The sequence below is a fragment of the Condylostylus longicornis genome, unplaced genomic scaffold (assembly GCF_029603195.1).
Source record: "Condylostylus longicornis isolate FDR11 unplaced genomic scaffold, ASM2960319v2 ptg000030l, whole genome shotgun sequence".
Classification (NCBI taxonomy): domain Eukaryota; kingdom Metazoa; phylum Arthropoda; class Insecta; order Diptera; family Dolichopodidae; genus Condylostylus; species Condylostylus longicornis.
In genome coordinates, this window is record NW_026577999.1 from 9083536 (window position 1) to 9099574 (window position 16039).

Here is a 16039-nt window from a genome sequence, read left to right on the forward strand (position 1 = left end):
TTTTTTTGTTGAAAGACATTAATCATAAAAATAAAATGCAAAAGATCCAAACATATAAAACTAAAATATAAGATTGTCAGTCACTTAAAAAGTTTGAATATTTACCGTTAAGATTAAAAATTTTACATTTATTCGAATTCGTTAAGTTTATGTTTTTGAAAAGCAGGTTCTGTTATACTCCAATTGCTATATGACAAGTTTATAAATAAATATTGTTAATGACAATGAAAATACTAGTTGCTAGAGAGTGCTTGCTTCTATTGTGATATTTTAAATATGCTTTTATGAATATCAGAAAATGTAATTAGCTTTTAAGGCTGTTAATAAAAAAACTTTTATCTTAATTTAAAATTTTAATATTTTTTTTATTTTAGGTTTTATTAATTGCATTTTAGTTACTTCTTCCTCATATTAAAATACAATAATGAATGTAATCGCTAGTTTGTTGCAACAGTGACGTAATTAAAAAAAATTGAGTTTCTGAGTTATTTAAACAGTAAATATGCACTTTAAATACTTATTTTTTTATATTTTATACACAATATCTCTAGCCTGAAAATTGTCGCTTTACAGTACATTATAAAATTGCGATATATAGCGAGAGATTAACCTTAAAATTTTAAAATTAGTCTTTCTCAAATATGCAAATTTTGTGTTATGTCAGCGTTGTATCAAACAAGCGACAATAAATCATATGGGGCGGACCCTATTGAATCAACCATTTCTATAGTGTTTTTTTTTTCTAAATTAAATAATCAAAATATACATGCAAAAAGCGGTATGCGGCAAGGAGATAGCCTTAGCCCAACTCTGTTCTAATTTGTAATAGATAAAATAATACGGGCAACTATCCAAAATGGGAAGGGTTACAGGATGGCCGACCATGAAATTTGCATAATATATTATGCAGATGATGCCTCAGTGAATGTTGTTCACATTTAACACACTTGTCTCGAACATTACAATATGAAAATATCCATCAAGAAAACGAAATCAATGACTATATCAAAGGAATCAATTAGATGCAAATTATTAGTTAACAACAAAACGATAGAACAAGTCAATCGTTTCAAATAAATCAGTGTCGATATTACTGATTGCCAGCAAGTTGAAATAGAAGTTAATTTGCAGACCGCTTTCTTTTAGAAAAAATGACCGCTGTCATTTAGAAAAATAAATACATGTTAATAGACACTAAAGTCCAAATTTACAAAACTTGTGTTCGACCAATAATGACATATGCAGTATAGAAACCTGAAACGATACCGTGAAGACGGAGCAAATATTCCGAAGAACAGAAATGAAATTTCTTAGACAAATATGTGAATATACGCTGCGAGATAAAAGACGAAGCGAAAATATAATATCTACTTACGAAATACAAGATGTTTTTAGGTGGACTAAATGTAGAAGGAGGAATTGGAGAGATCATGTAAATAGGATATCTGAAAACAGAATCGCCAAAATTTTTTAAAAAGAAAACTAAATAAAGATGACAAAATATTTAGGATTTGAAGCACAATTTTATCTCAGGTACATTTTTTATTTTTTCATTCCGGGGCTGAGATCCTTTTAACGTCTTCCAAGTCGAAATGAAATCTCCTATACTGTATTGTTCATTCAAATAGCACAATTGATATTTTAAAGAGCCTGGATACATAACAAACCCTTGAACAGATTTCTGACCTAAAAAGAATTTTTAATATTCTTAATGAAGTCCACACAATTAATCTGAATTGAAAGTAAAATTATGTCATTCATTTTGTAATTAATTATTTTAATTGTTATCGATTAGAAAATATTAAAAAATCCTGATTCTTGTAAGCATTTTGTACAAAATAATTAAAATAATATAAGAATCTTGTCATGTATCTGTGAAAGTATTGCTTTTAAGGCTTCTATACTTACCGTTGAAATAAAAATTATTTTTATTTTTAATATTTTTTTAGCCATTATTTAAATAAATTGCTCATTAAATATTTTTTTTCCCTTAAACTATTTTTATTCTATTGTTTTTCTTATACAATAACATTTTAGTTGATTTAGAACAAATAAATACCAAATAGAAATATATTTTATTATTTAATAACAAAGACACACATATTAACATACGAGTATATATATATATATATATAGAAATATATAAAAATAAATCAACATTATTAAAAATTAAAAAAATGGGAGAAAAAAAAAATGCTTACCTACATGCATTTTCATATTTTAGTTTTATTTATTTTGCCTTGTTATCCTTCAACATTATTTAAAATTAAAAGCACAAAAAATAAAATGAACGAAAAAAAAAAAAAAATTTATTATATTTGTACTAAATCACTCCTTTTGTTACGTTCTTTTATATAGGTAGATATTTTGTTGTTGTATTGTTTTTTTTTTGCTGTTATTCGAATTCTACATTCATTTGTATAATCGTTTGATAAATGTTATTATACGGTTGATTCGTGTCTACATACATTACATACCTAAATTTATAGGCCTATATAATAATGCTTTTATATTATGAACTAAAAATGAAGAGGAAAAAAATATTATGAAATTTGCAAAAAAAAAAACAAAAAAATTGTGACGTATAACTCATATATTTTGCAAATCTAAATAAGTAAAGGGTGCCAAAAATATCTGAGGCATGTGCGAATGTACTGAGTTTCTATTTCGAATTTTACCGAGTTTAGAGTTTTACGACAGAAGGAAGTGAGGTTTGTTCCCTTAATGTTATTGTATGATATGAATTCTTAAATTATTGTTTTTTTTTTTTTGTGACGTAAACAGTGTTTTTAGCGAAATTTCATAGCAAAATGTAGATTTATTGGTTGGCTGTTTGACGTGGCCAGTACAGAAGGTCATCGTACTCCAATTAGCACAAATATGTATATCATTTTGCTACCACTACCCTATGATCACCAGACCGTCATTGAGCGTACGATTACAGGTGGCATATTCAAGCCACCCCTTTCTCTTAAGAAATCTATCCATCGCCGATGCCTTGATATCTTGTCCTGCCGTCCCGTCACATTTGCTCCACACGATTAGTCTGTCCCAGCGTAAAGCCGAAAACACGCAAAAATATTTGAAAATATTCTCTTGTCTATTTCCAGGCAGCAGTAATACGTGGTATTTAAAGGTAAGCAAAGCCTAGCCGCATGCTCCTCCAACGGTCAGTGCCAAAGTGCTTGTGCTAAGTACATGCCAAATAATCAAGTGCCAGTCAAACAACTTTATTAATTTGCTTAATCTATAGTTTAATTTGTCGTGTTCTAGGATACGCTAAATATTTTGAAAATACATACATATTTGTTTTGTAAATGAAATTCCGGAATATTTGTCAATATGTGTCATGTCACATTCTATGATAAAAATAATTATTTTTGCACATTCACATATACATATCTGTCACATATCATATGAATAATTTTTTTTTCATTTGAAAAGTGAAATTTACAGTTATATCTAAAATGGATCATATTGATTGTGTATAATACTTTTATTTAATTTATTTAAAGAACCCTGTATATATACATTTAGTATTATTTTTTAATCGAAATGAAGCAAATAACGTACATGTATGAATATTTATTTAATGCATATTTCAACATATGTAATGTACCTTCATACGTACATGCAGATGTAGATGTAAGTAGGGATAAATATAATGTTTAAATACATACTTACAAGGACTCAACATGATCCATTTGTTTTGATGGATTACAGCTTTTTTTTGTTACCGTTTTTTATTTTTTGTCTTTGTTTTACAATATTTTAACTTTACATTTTCAAAGATTTTTTTTGTAATATTTAATGTTCATCATCATTAAGGCGATGTATCGTTTAAACATTTCACTCACATAACATATATTACAAATACAATACATACATATATACAAGAATTATAAGTACACTCCTACGTACATTATCAAGAAAAAATGAAAAGCGAATAAGCACAAAAAAAAAAAAACAAAAAATTAAAAGAAGAAAAATCGTTGCATCACTAAAGGCAGTTTTTACTGCTTTTCTTTTGTAATTTTTTCTTATTTTTATTATTTTTTCTTGCTGATATTACAATAGCAATATAGTTATTTCATATATTATATAAGTAATACTTAAAATATTTTATATTTTATTTAATATGTATGTACATGCATATGTATTTAATACAATAAGGATAACTATATATATGTATGTATACTAGGATATTATAAGAGTTGAATAAGAATAGAAGTGGTTAAAAGCGCCTTTTCCTGCCAAAATAACAAAATAAAAGTAAAAAAATAAAGTATAGTGAAATAGCTTTTTACATTCATTAAAATTATGTGCACATCTTGCAACAAAATACAAAAAAAAAACATAAAACACATAAAATACATAATTTTGAAATAAAGAAACAGCCAAAAAAAAAAAAAGGATATGGAAATGCATTAGTGGAATTTTCATTTGTTGTTCTTTGTGTTTTTAACATTTTAAAAGCACAAAATACACAAAAATAAACAAGGAGGAAAAAAGAAACAAACATCAATACGCTTATTTTTTTTTTTTGGGTGCTTCTTTTGTTAAGATCTCAAAATAAGACAAAAAAAATTTTAGAATTTGGAATTGAAATGAAAACTTCAAATTTTTTCACATAATTTTCATTCACGTAATACTTTTGTATTTTGGGATAGGTCTTGTATAATTTTTCAACTCAAACTCGTGATCCAATATCGCAAAAAATAATTAATTGATAATTAAAACGAAAAATAGAATATTATGTAAGATTGCGTTAAAATATAAGAAAAATTTTCAATTTCATTTTATCTAAATCTGAAATTTCTTAAGGTTCAAATAAAAATTGCGTTTTCTAAATTATTTTCTAAGCGTTCTGAATTCAGTTTACAATACATATGTATTTTATGAGATGAGTTTTACCCACACAATTTGTAATATCTATTAAGAGACTGTGAGTTGAACTGATTTTTTATTTAATATGTACTACAGAGCCATTTGCCATCGCGGGAGGATCGTATTATTTTGAATAATACTACTTATATAATAGTCCACATTTTTTGACTTAATATACAGGTCGAAAATGTGAAACAGTTCAATGTGTTTAACCCAAAAAATGTGTTTATTACTAATAGTTAAATTACCACTTATAGTTAGTTAATAAAACGCTCATTAGCCGAAGGTACCCGATGATACTTTTCTTTAACCACATTAATATTCAATTATTTTTCAAAATTTATCTATTTACAAATAAAAAATTTTATTCTAATATTCTAACGCGAAATCATTTTAATTCAAGAATTATTTTAGCACTATTAAATTGTACTCGTATTAGTGTAAAAGAATAGGGAACATAAAATATTCTTTATTCTCTTCTAATTCTCTTATATAATCTTATATTATTGCTTAAGTATGTCTCAATAGTTAAATGCATTTCAAATTACATATAATTATTTTTAATGTAAAAATATAAATTTTTTATATAAATTAAAAATTAAAAAAAAATTTGTTAAGGAAATCTATGCCGTGCGGTTTTATTTTATTCCTGTTTTTTGGAGCACATCAGACGTATTCAATTAGAAAAATATTAAAATTATTGTACATAGACAGTATACATTAAGAAAAGTTTGATTTATGTGGATGAAATAAATGTATATATATATGCCGATTTTCATAGAGATGATAATTCCCAGATTTTAAAATTAATTTTTTTCGGAAAATTTGAGGAAATTAGCAAAGTTATGAAGAAAATACGGTTACAATTTTGAAAGAAAAATTTAGCAGAACTTATTATCGATCCTTTTGTCTATCTATAGTATAAGGAAATTAGAATTAAAATTCTCTGTAAAATTGAAGTGGTTTGAAACTTATCTACAACAATTTAATATATGTTATCACAGATCCAGTTTTGATTTGTTTTGCGTCCTACGTGGTTTTTAAAAAGTGCGCTCTCCCTATTGAGGGAGAGTTAGTTTATAGGTACATGTTATCATGTTATTTACGCTGTAAATTCATTTTTCTAAATTTTAATGTAGCCCCTGTTTTGGACGCCCATTGCAAATGCTTAATTAGCATATATAGTAGATCCGGCACTGTGTCAAATTTTAAGTTTTTAATTGAAGTGATAACAATTTGTATATTAGTTTTCCTTTTAATAATTTTTTTTTTTCATTCAGTCTCTTTACGAATTGTCCTTATTTCAGTCACAAGCAGTGCACATTTTTTAAGTAAAAAATTTAATCTTGAAAAGATTTGATAATTCTTTAATAGAAATCTCATTGTACTCTTAAATATCTTGTAGTTTTTGAAAATTCCATTTTTCGGTTCACTTACTTTTTTTTAATCTCTTTAATGATGCTCTATTTTTTACCCTTGTTTGCTTTTTTACTGCAAAATTTCAATTTTATGATTAATTATTTTGCTTATTTGAAAATAAAGTAAAATAATTTTTTTAGGAAGAAAAAAGATATAAAAAACTAAATGTTGTTCTCTATTTAATGATTGCCGATTTTTTTTTAAAACCTTACTGTTTTTGAAACGATGTTACACGGATATTTATGAAGGAATATTAAGGAAAAAGGATATTTGACATGGAACACTAATAACTGCTTTCAAAATGAAAATGTAAAAACTAATAATCTCAATTTTCAGTTTGAAATAATCACAATTCTTGTATTTTGTTATACACTTGTATAATATTTTAACTATTATTTGTTGCAAATAGGCAATAGAGCTTAGATACTTTGTAAAGAGATGGCATTTTACTCATATAATAAATATTTATGATTTTGGTGCCTTTGAAAAATAGCTAAAATAATTTCTTTTGGCAAATATTACGAGTAGTAACTTTTTTAAATATTTTCATTATGAAACAGTTATAATTTTTATTAGTGCTCAACAATTCAACAAAACATTGATAAGAACGCAATTCTCTTGAGAACCTCACATTATGATTATTTTGTACGCTCTTTTTGTTTATTCCTAAAATTTTGCAACGAAAGAGAGAAGCTCAATATGTAAGATATAAGTGAGTACATAAATCGAACTATGCATTTCAGCATTTCTAAATAAGTATTACAAAATTAATAATTAAAAATTTTATAATTTTTTGATAAAAGTAGATTTCTGGTGCCTCCTTATATTAATTTTTGCAAACCAATATGAGTTAAATTTAATATTTTCTGTTTTACATTTTTGATTATTATGAAAAAAATATTCAACAGATTTACTTGAAATTTCATATATAAACTTCACTCGACCGTCCGCCAAACCTCCTAAGAAATCACGCTTCATCAACTGGACATTTGGACTACGGGTCCATTTCATTGAAATTTAATTTTGTGGAAAAAATCCGTGCTCGGAAACTGATCTGGGGGCTGATTTTATATTTTTTACCATATCTACGGAACGAATTGATGGAATTTCTTGAAATTTGATATTTGAGTTCTGGTTGTTACCGAAATTAACTGGTGAGCATTTCAGGGAATTCGGGTAGCACAAAGCGAAACTCTACTAAGAGCCAAATTTACATTTTTCTAGGTATTTAACAGACATTTTTATAATATTCTGTAACACTTTCATTTAACTAGACAATACACAATGCGGTCGGTTATGTGCTGACCACATCAGATTTTTTTTTGTATTTTCGGAAGTGAAAACAAATTGTACGTCAATTTTAAATTTGAAAAATCAACACTATACGCACTTAAGTCATATGAAAATTTATTATTTTAGAAAATTTTTCAAATTTTTTTTTTATTATCAAAACTTGACAAATTTGGGGCGAATAATAATTTTTATAAATAAATTTAATAAAAGAGAAAAAATAAAATACTTTTTTAATATATCAGATTTCTTTTAATTTAATTTATTTTTTCATAATAAATCAAATTATTAAATTAGAAATTAAACAAAAATAACATTAAAGAAAAAATTTATTTTCTATAAAAAGAACAAATCAAAAGAAATCACTTTGTATTTTTAGAATGGTTTTTTTTTGGCATTTGTTGTAAAAAGAATGAAACTAAAGAATATAAAAAATTTTGACCTCATAAAATTTAGAATAGAAAATTTTTTTTAAATAACTAATTGAGATAAAACGAAAGACGAATTGCATTTTATTCTGAAAGATTATCCCCGGAAACTTATAGAAGCGTTTTCATGTTAAAAATCACGAAAATTATATATGAATCAAGATTGCATTTAGTCAACGATATGTTAAGCTTTTAATGGGTGCAATCACATACTTGAGAATTTAATAATTTCTACATAATATTGTTGAAAGAATGTCTCAACTTGAAATCAAAGTATTACAGATCGAACTCAATAATGAAAACTGTATTGGTATTTTATGTAAGATAATCTGTCGCTCAGATCTTGTAGAGTTTTAATAGAATTCAGTAAGCTTCAATAAGTAGTGATAAACATTTCAGTTATAAAGCTTATATTATAAGACCAAGAATCTGTATGTCACCTATATGCAACTGAGAACAATTGACGTACATTTTGTGCATAAAAATACTTATTGTGTGCTAACTGTATATATGCTAACTGTATATATACTTAATTTTCAAAAAGAACCAATAAATTAAAAATAATTATTTGGAAACCATTTTCTCATTAATTTTATTTTTCTTTTATAATTCAAACGATTCTTAAATTATTGAAATCAATTAAAAACTTGTTATCGCGAACAAAGCTATTATATAAAATGTTTTTCAGTTTTATTGTGTTCTATTGTAAAATTTCATATATACATACATACATGCCTAAAATCTATACAAGTTTCATACTTCAAAAACAAATTCTTTCAAACTATTCCATATTTTTAGTTTTCATTCTTTTCCACACTAAAAAAAAAAAAATTTAATTTTTAATCGAATGGAAAAGAATAGAGAAATTTTATAATTTAATTTTTGTAGTGGTAAGAACCTGCGATATTAGATTTATTAAGACCTATGTGATTTCAATACTGTGTGGATTAAAATGAGGTTAAAGATTAGTAAAATTGCTGTTTCCTACACATTTTATGAGTTTTATTTTTAAAAAGGATTAAAGTGATATTGCTTTGCTTGTAAATAAAATAGAACTTTTTGTTATGAAACAAATTGTAATAAAATTTCTTCCAAAAAAAAAATGTTCTCACATCAATTGTTGAGTGTATTAAAAGAAGATGCATTTTGAAGATTCTGAAATTATTTTTGAACATATTTTCAACTAAATTTTATGTTGTAAGTTGGTGTAAAAGTTATAAAAACTAATCTTACCCTCAATAAATTTTTTGTATTTAACCTATTTTAATTCCTAATGTCGAAAATGATTTTAATATTAAATGTGATTATAGAATACTAGGGGAAGTCATAAAAGCATGGCACAGTATTAAAATTTTTCTAAAATATTTTTTGAATAGATGATGATTAAATTTATAGGTTTCTGTACATTATATGCTTTCAGCTTAGAGATATTTAGTTTTTTAAAGTTTCATGGAAAATTTTTTTTGAAGATAGGAATAGATTGAAGATTTTTAATGTACTTAACATACATAATGTCTTGTCCACGTTGAACCAACCGAGTACACATTATAAATATTGAAATAAAGCCGCACAGCTTAATATTTTGAACCATTCTTCAATTCTTTCGAAGTTAAGAATTGCCTCCTATTTTATTTCTTCTATTTTTTATGCATTTTTTCATGTAATTTTATGTAGTTTTTCCGAATCGCATATTTGTTTATTCCTCATATTTTTAATTTTAAACTTTGGTCTCCATTTATTTTGCTAAGTATAACAATCATCCTCGTTCCCTTGCATTATTTTAGATAAAAAATTAAAGGCAACCATACTAAAACTGTTTCCTGCAATTCTTACTTTTCTGCTCCCTTCGTTTTTTTCGATGTTTTTCTCACCGTTTTTTACTTCACTGATGTCTAACCTTCTTATAGGTATATTATATTCTTTTGTGTAGCATTAGTTTTGTCAAACGAATCACACTTAGAATTACCGAGACCGTCGATTCTCAAACTTCGTGAGAGTAACTGTGCAAGAGATTCGCAAAACTTTCATCCATAATTCTTGTAATTTTCGTTGTCGATTTTAAAAGCTTCCTCTATAATTCTTGTGATATTCGTTGTCGATTGTAATATAATATGTTCAGATTTCTGTTCGTTGCAGCAGAAGTAATTGCATTTGAATCAATAACAATAATAAAAACGTCTCTTAAAGACATGGAGCTAACGTTATTCATCACAAATTTGGTGAGTTAATTCGTCAGGTTCTGTTACATTCTCTAGTCGCAACTTTTCAGTTAACTTTTCGCTAATTACTATTTTAATTTAAGCCCGTCCATCAGTGCTATGACATTTTCAATCATTTATGTTTTTTGATTCAAATTTTTTGATTCATCCTATTCAACCTCCTCTAGAGCTCTTGTAATACATAATTGTTGCAGCTACATCTTCAAATTTTCCACCTGATTTTTGTTCTTATACAAATTTTTCCCCCAAATTTTAAAGGTTAATTATAAGTTATGGTCAAATAATAATATTAAATTGATATACAAAGGTCATCAAAATTTGCCAATTAAAAATAATGAAAAAAATAAAAACAAAAACTCATAAAATTTTTAATAAGATTTTTAATGAAATATAAATGTTAATTAACTTTAATTATTACCACGCATTTAATAAATATGACTTCATTAAATGAAAATTAAAAATTAAATTTATTTCCTTTATAAAAACTAACATTTTCCCTTTTATTTTTTTTTTTTATTTTTAGGTACGTGCAACATGAATACAAGATTTTATAAAACAAGAACATAAAATTACAAATTGTGTGAGTATATTGGAAAAGACAAAACAAGAAAATTTATTTAGCCAAGGGTTCGGGAAAAAAATAAATGTTTTTTTCTTTATTTTTAATTTTTTTGTGTTTTTATGAGATAAATTGTATTTTTATTACGGTCAATATTATATAATAAGGATGAATCCTTTTATACATAAATATATATATATGAACCTATATACAATAATAATAATTTCTAATCCATTTTCAATTGATAAATTAATTAATCAGCAGTATAGGAAAACAGAGTGAGTAGTAACAACCCTTACAATCTTTATATATGTATTTAATATAACAGTTTATTATCTTTAGTAATTAAATAAAATTTCCACTCATTTTATTTTATTCTCATATATATATATATATTGAGTAATTTATTTAATTTTTATTTATTTATATGAATGAGTCCAATGCCTATCTCTATCTCTATAAATGCACATATTTTGTGAAATGATCCTTTATAATTAACTAACACAATTATTGTACATAAATATTAATATACATATATGGATAAAATATACTGCCATTTCGATAAATCGTCCTTTTTATTTATTTTTAAATTGCTTTTTTATTATCATTTAAGATATTATGATATTTTATCATACAATATAATATTATCATGAACACAAACCATTTGTATTATATTATTTTCGAGGCTTATTTTAAAAATTTTATTCTAGTTGGGAAAAGTTTAAATTATGATTAAAATATAAAATATGTGCTTGTTCCCAAAATATTACATACAAATATGTGTTCTATGAAAATAACAGTAAAATTCAACAAAAAAAAAATTTTAGAGTTTAATCAAAAAATATCATAAACTTAGAAAATCTACTGGTCATTGTGATTCAACAATTTAGTACAATAATTTTCAATAGATTATATAGAATGTCCTGTAAATTTTTTTCAAAAAAAAATGTTTTAAAAATTAATTAGTTTTACACTATACGTCTGTCTATTCGTCTGTCTGTAATCTGTCTCTAATCTCTATTAACAAGTTCGATATAACAAAATCAAAATTTTACTCTTACGTAGAACCAAGTAAATTTTATACGTACAAAATTATTTGTTTTTAGAACAGAATTGGATTTCATCCCTATCAAGTTATAGAAGACCGCTGTTCAAAATCGAAAAGTGCAATTTATGAGAAATTTATAGTAATGAATATGTAGAAAGTTTGCAATTGATTTCCTTCGTCTATGTCAAAATTAAGAGTTCAAATTAAGAGTTGTTGTAACTGAAACTTATAGCACAATAGATCCTTTACGTGGTCGCGGTGCACTGTTAACCTTCCTTACTCTTACCCCGTGTTTACAATCTACTGAAAAATAAGAAATGAGATTTCTCTTAAATGACAAATTCAATCGGCTCAAAATTTTAAAATGTTAAAACTATCAATAAAATTCTTCCAATAAATAGAAGTCATTTATCTGTTGATTTGATTCGTGATTGATTCCAGATCCACGGCTTGCTATTAAACTTATGTTTATTGGTATTATTTTCTCAATGATTAAATATTAATAGAGAAAAAGTCAGAAAATGGCATATTTTTAAAAATTACAATTTCTCATTTATAATCAGAAAACTTTTTTTTGCGATACAAATTTGGAAGTTTCTTGATAAAATGGCGTCTTTATAAATATATGAAATCTATATAATATTATTTTCTACTAGTATGGTAATTTTAGATGAAATTACTTAATCACATTCTAATCAAAAATTATGTCAAACAATTTACAGAATGAACTCACGTTTTAACCTTAAATTTTATAAATTCAGATTCTTTCCCTTTTTCGTCCATCCAATATTATATGATATTATTGTTTCACTATGAGGCTTTCGAAAATCATAGTTGTATTAAGTTCTTAGAATTTATTCAAAATGTTTCATACATTACTTAACAGATAAAGCATGTAGTAACATCCTTTTGCTTACATTTTTAGTAAATAAAAGATCTTATAGATTATAAAATCTATTTTATCTTTTGTAACTCTTATAACAAATTCATCTACATATATATACAGAGATTTTAACTTAAAAAACTAAGAAAATTATTATTAAGTTATTAATGGAACGTATAGTTATATACTAAGACCGTATTATAAATTTACTATTCCATTTATAACGCTAAGAAATAGAAGTTTGAAATATAGACATAAGTGCATGTTTTTGATCAGCGTCGTATTCTGAACCGATATAGGTATACTGACCTAAGTGATAACACTGTTTTGAGAAACTGTTATAATACTCTAAAAATAATTTACTCGTATCTTGGAGACTAAATATAAGGTGGAGAGTTGGAGAATATGATAATATGACACTATTTAGATATTTGATTTTGTTTGTACAACTTCTTGCAACATCTACTATACAAATCAAAAAAATAATTTGGACTCTAAAAATAATTTACTCGTATCTTGGAGACTAAATATAAGGTGGAGAGTTGGAGAATTTGATAATATGACCACTATTTAGATAATATTTGATTTTGTTTGTACAACCTCTTCCCATAACTACTATACAAATCAAAAAATAATTTGGCCATATCTTCAAAATTATGTATAAAGGTCATTGTGTTCAAAAATAGCATTAACACGTTTAATATAGGAACACCAATTCAATAAAATTTGGTGTGGGTTATAGAAATTCTTACAAAGTTGCCATCACTCAATGAACTATTTTTATCAGATATCATACTCTTGCAAAACTTTCTTTGGGTTATCATAGAATTGACAAGGTCAACTCTGTATATCTTCTCGTTTTTGTTTCTGTTTTTTGTATGTATATATGCTTATAACTTATTTAATATCAGAAACTTTAATATGATAGCCTTCTATTGATTGGAAAAAAAAAAGTTAAAATTGCTTCTAAGAACATTTTATTTAGATGTGAAAGACCTTTATTCAATTCTTATTTAATATTATACAATAAATTCTAGAGTATATGAAAAAAAAATAAAAGAAAAACAAAGAAGAACAAAAATTTCTATAAAGATATTCAGAAGCAAGAAAGAACAAGAGAAAAAATTCTAAAAAAAATGGAAAACTTTTTTTTGAAATTCTTGTAACAAAACACTAAAGAAAACGATTAAAGAACAATACAATGCTCGAATAATTTTTGGTCTACGGTGTACACACATGCACATACATGTATACTTTATATGATTGCTTATGAACAACAATTTAATAACTACTATTAAAAACTTGTAAATAAGTAAGTGGATACGTTGTTATTAGGGAGAAAAATAACAAAAAAGTATTGACTTATTAAGACTTTTATAAGACTTTTTTTCTTAGACAAGTATCGAACTTGAGAATCCTATTTGTTTTCTTATTTGTTTTTTTGTATAACAGTTATGTAATAAAACTTTTGATATTATAATGAAAAATTTTAAAGATTTCAAGATGAAAAATTTTTTTTATTAAATATTATAGAAAAATAGAAAATTTTATTAAATTGTGGTAGCTATTAAATTCAAAAATCAATAAAATTAGAATTTTCGATGAGTGTTAGATGTTAATAACAATTGCATTTGTTTAAGTTAGTATTGTGAATTATTTTAGAAATAACAATACAATTTTAATTACATCAGGAATAATTATTTTTAAAGTCATATTTAGGACACAAATATGAATTGTGACTACTTATTAGTTAATTCTTATGTTACCAGCAGACTGAATCACTGGAATAGGCAAATAGTTCATTGTGTAATGTCTCACAAAATTTGAATAACTGAACAATCCAAAGAATACCGGCCGTAATCAAAATAATGTTGATGCAAATCAGCTGTGGAATATACAAATTTGACAGGATATAGAAATCTTTAGAGCCGAGTGTCATCACAGCTTACAAATCTGTTCTAATTTGGCGCTATAAAATCGCTTGGCTATCTGACAATAATACCCATTAGAAATTAATATAAAGTTTAAAAAATATTAAAAGCAATTACTCAATTTTATGAACAGTTTTTAAATGAACTCAAAAACAAAAAAAAAATAATCAAAATATTTGTGCCAAAATAACAACTTATGTCCTCTCAGCTCCTTATACTATTTATTATACATATATACAATATACTCGTAAAACCAAAACAGCTTGGGCCATTTTTCTTGTTTTACTTTCATTGTAATAGGATCTCTTTAATAGGATTTCAATATTTATATTATAAATGTGTATATAGGCCTATTCTCAATATAATATTGTAGAAGAAATTAATTTTGAATCGAATATACAAAAAAAATATCCTTGAAATATCAATAAATATAAAAATAACTTGCAATAAAATATATGATATAAGATCCCACCCCATAATCGAAATGTCGATACAATACAATTTCATTTGATTTATTTAGAAAAATTTCAATAAAATGAAGGCAACAACAACAATAATAAAGAAATGTATACCATTAATTCTGTATTTGAAATATTATTTTTCATACCCGCGAATTATAAAATACTAAAGTTAACAGAACTTTTTATCAACCGGAAATAAGGATATTTTTTCCATTCCGATTTTTTTTTTTTACGACGCAAAATTTTATTTCAAAAGTTGTTGCTTTCTTTTTTTTCTTTTGAGAAATCAAAAATTATTCTAAAAACTTATTTAAATACCTTAAATGCTTTAGAAAGAAAGAGAAAATATATAAAAAGAAAAACAACAACAACAAAAATAAAATGAAAAGAGAAAATTTGTAAAAAATTAAAACATTAAAACTTTAAAAAATTTTTGTATTTTATTTTTTTTTTTTGCCTACCTTGTATTTTTTTAAGATTTACAAACGGATCTTCTCCCTATACTTCTGAAATTTTTATAAAAAGTCCTTAAAAATTCAACATAAAAAATAACTAGAATAAGAAAAAAATTGTTTTTAGAAATAAAAACAAAAATAAATTTTTGAAAAATAAAAAAGAGAAACGATGACAATAACAATAAATACCGGAAGAGACGTCATTCTCCATTTTCAAAGGAATGGCAAAAAAAAAAGGATTTACTGATAAAGAACGAAAAACTTATATTTGTGCATGTGTTTGTAATAATGGGAAAACAACAGCATGGTAACGGTAAAAAAAATTTATTTTTGCCAAGTTTAAGTTGAAAAATAAAAAAAAATATGCAAACGGAGAAAAAAGCGAAAAAAAAAATTAGTTTTTAATTATTCTGTAAAAGAGCTTTTACGATAAAATAGAAAGGATTTAAAAGAACAAGA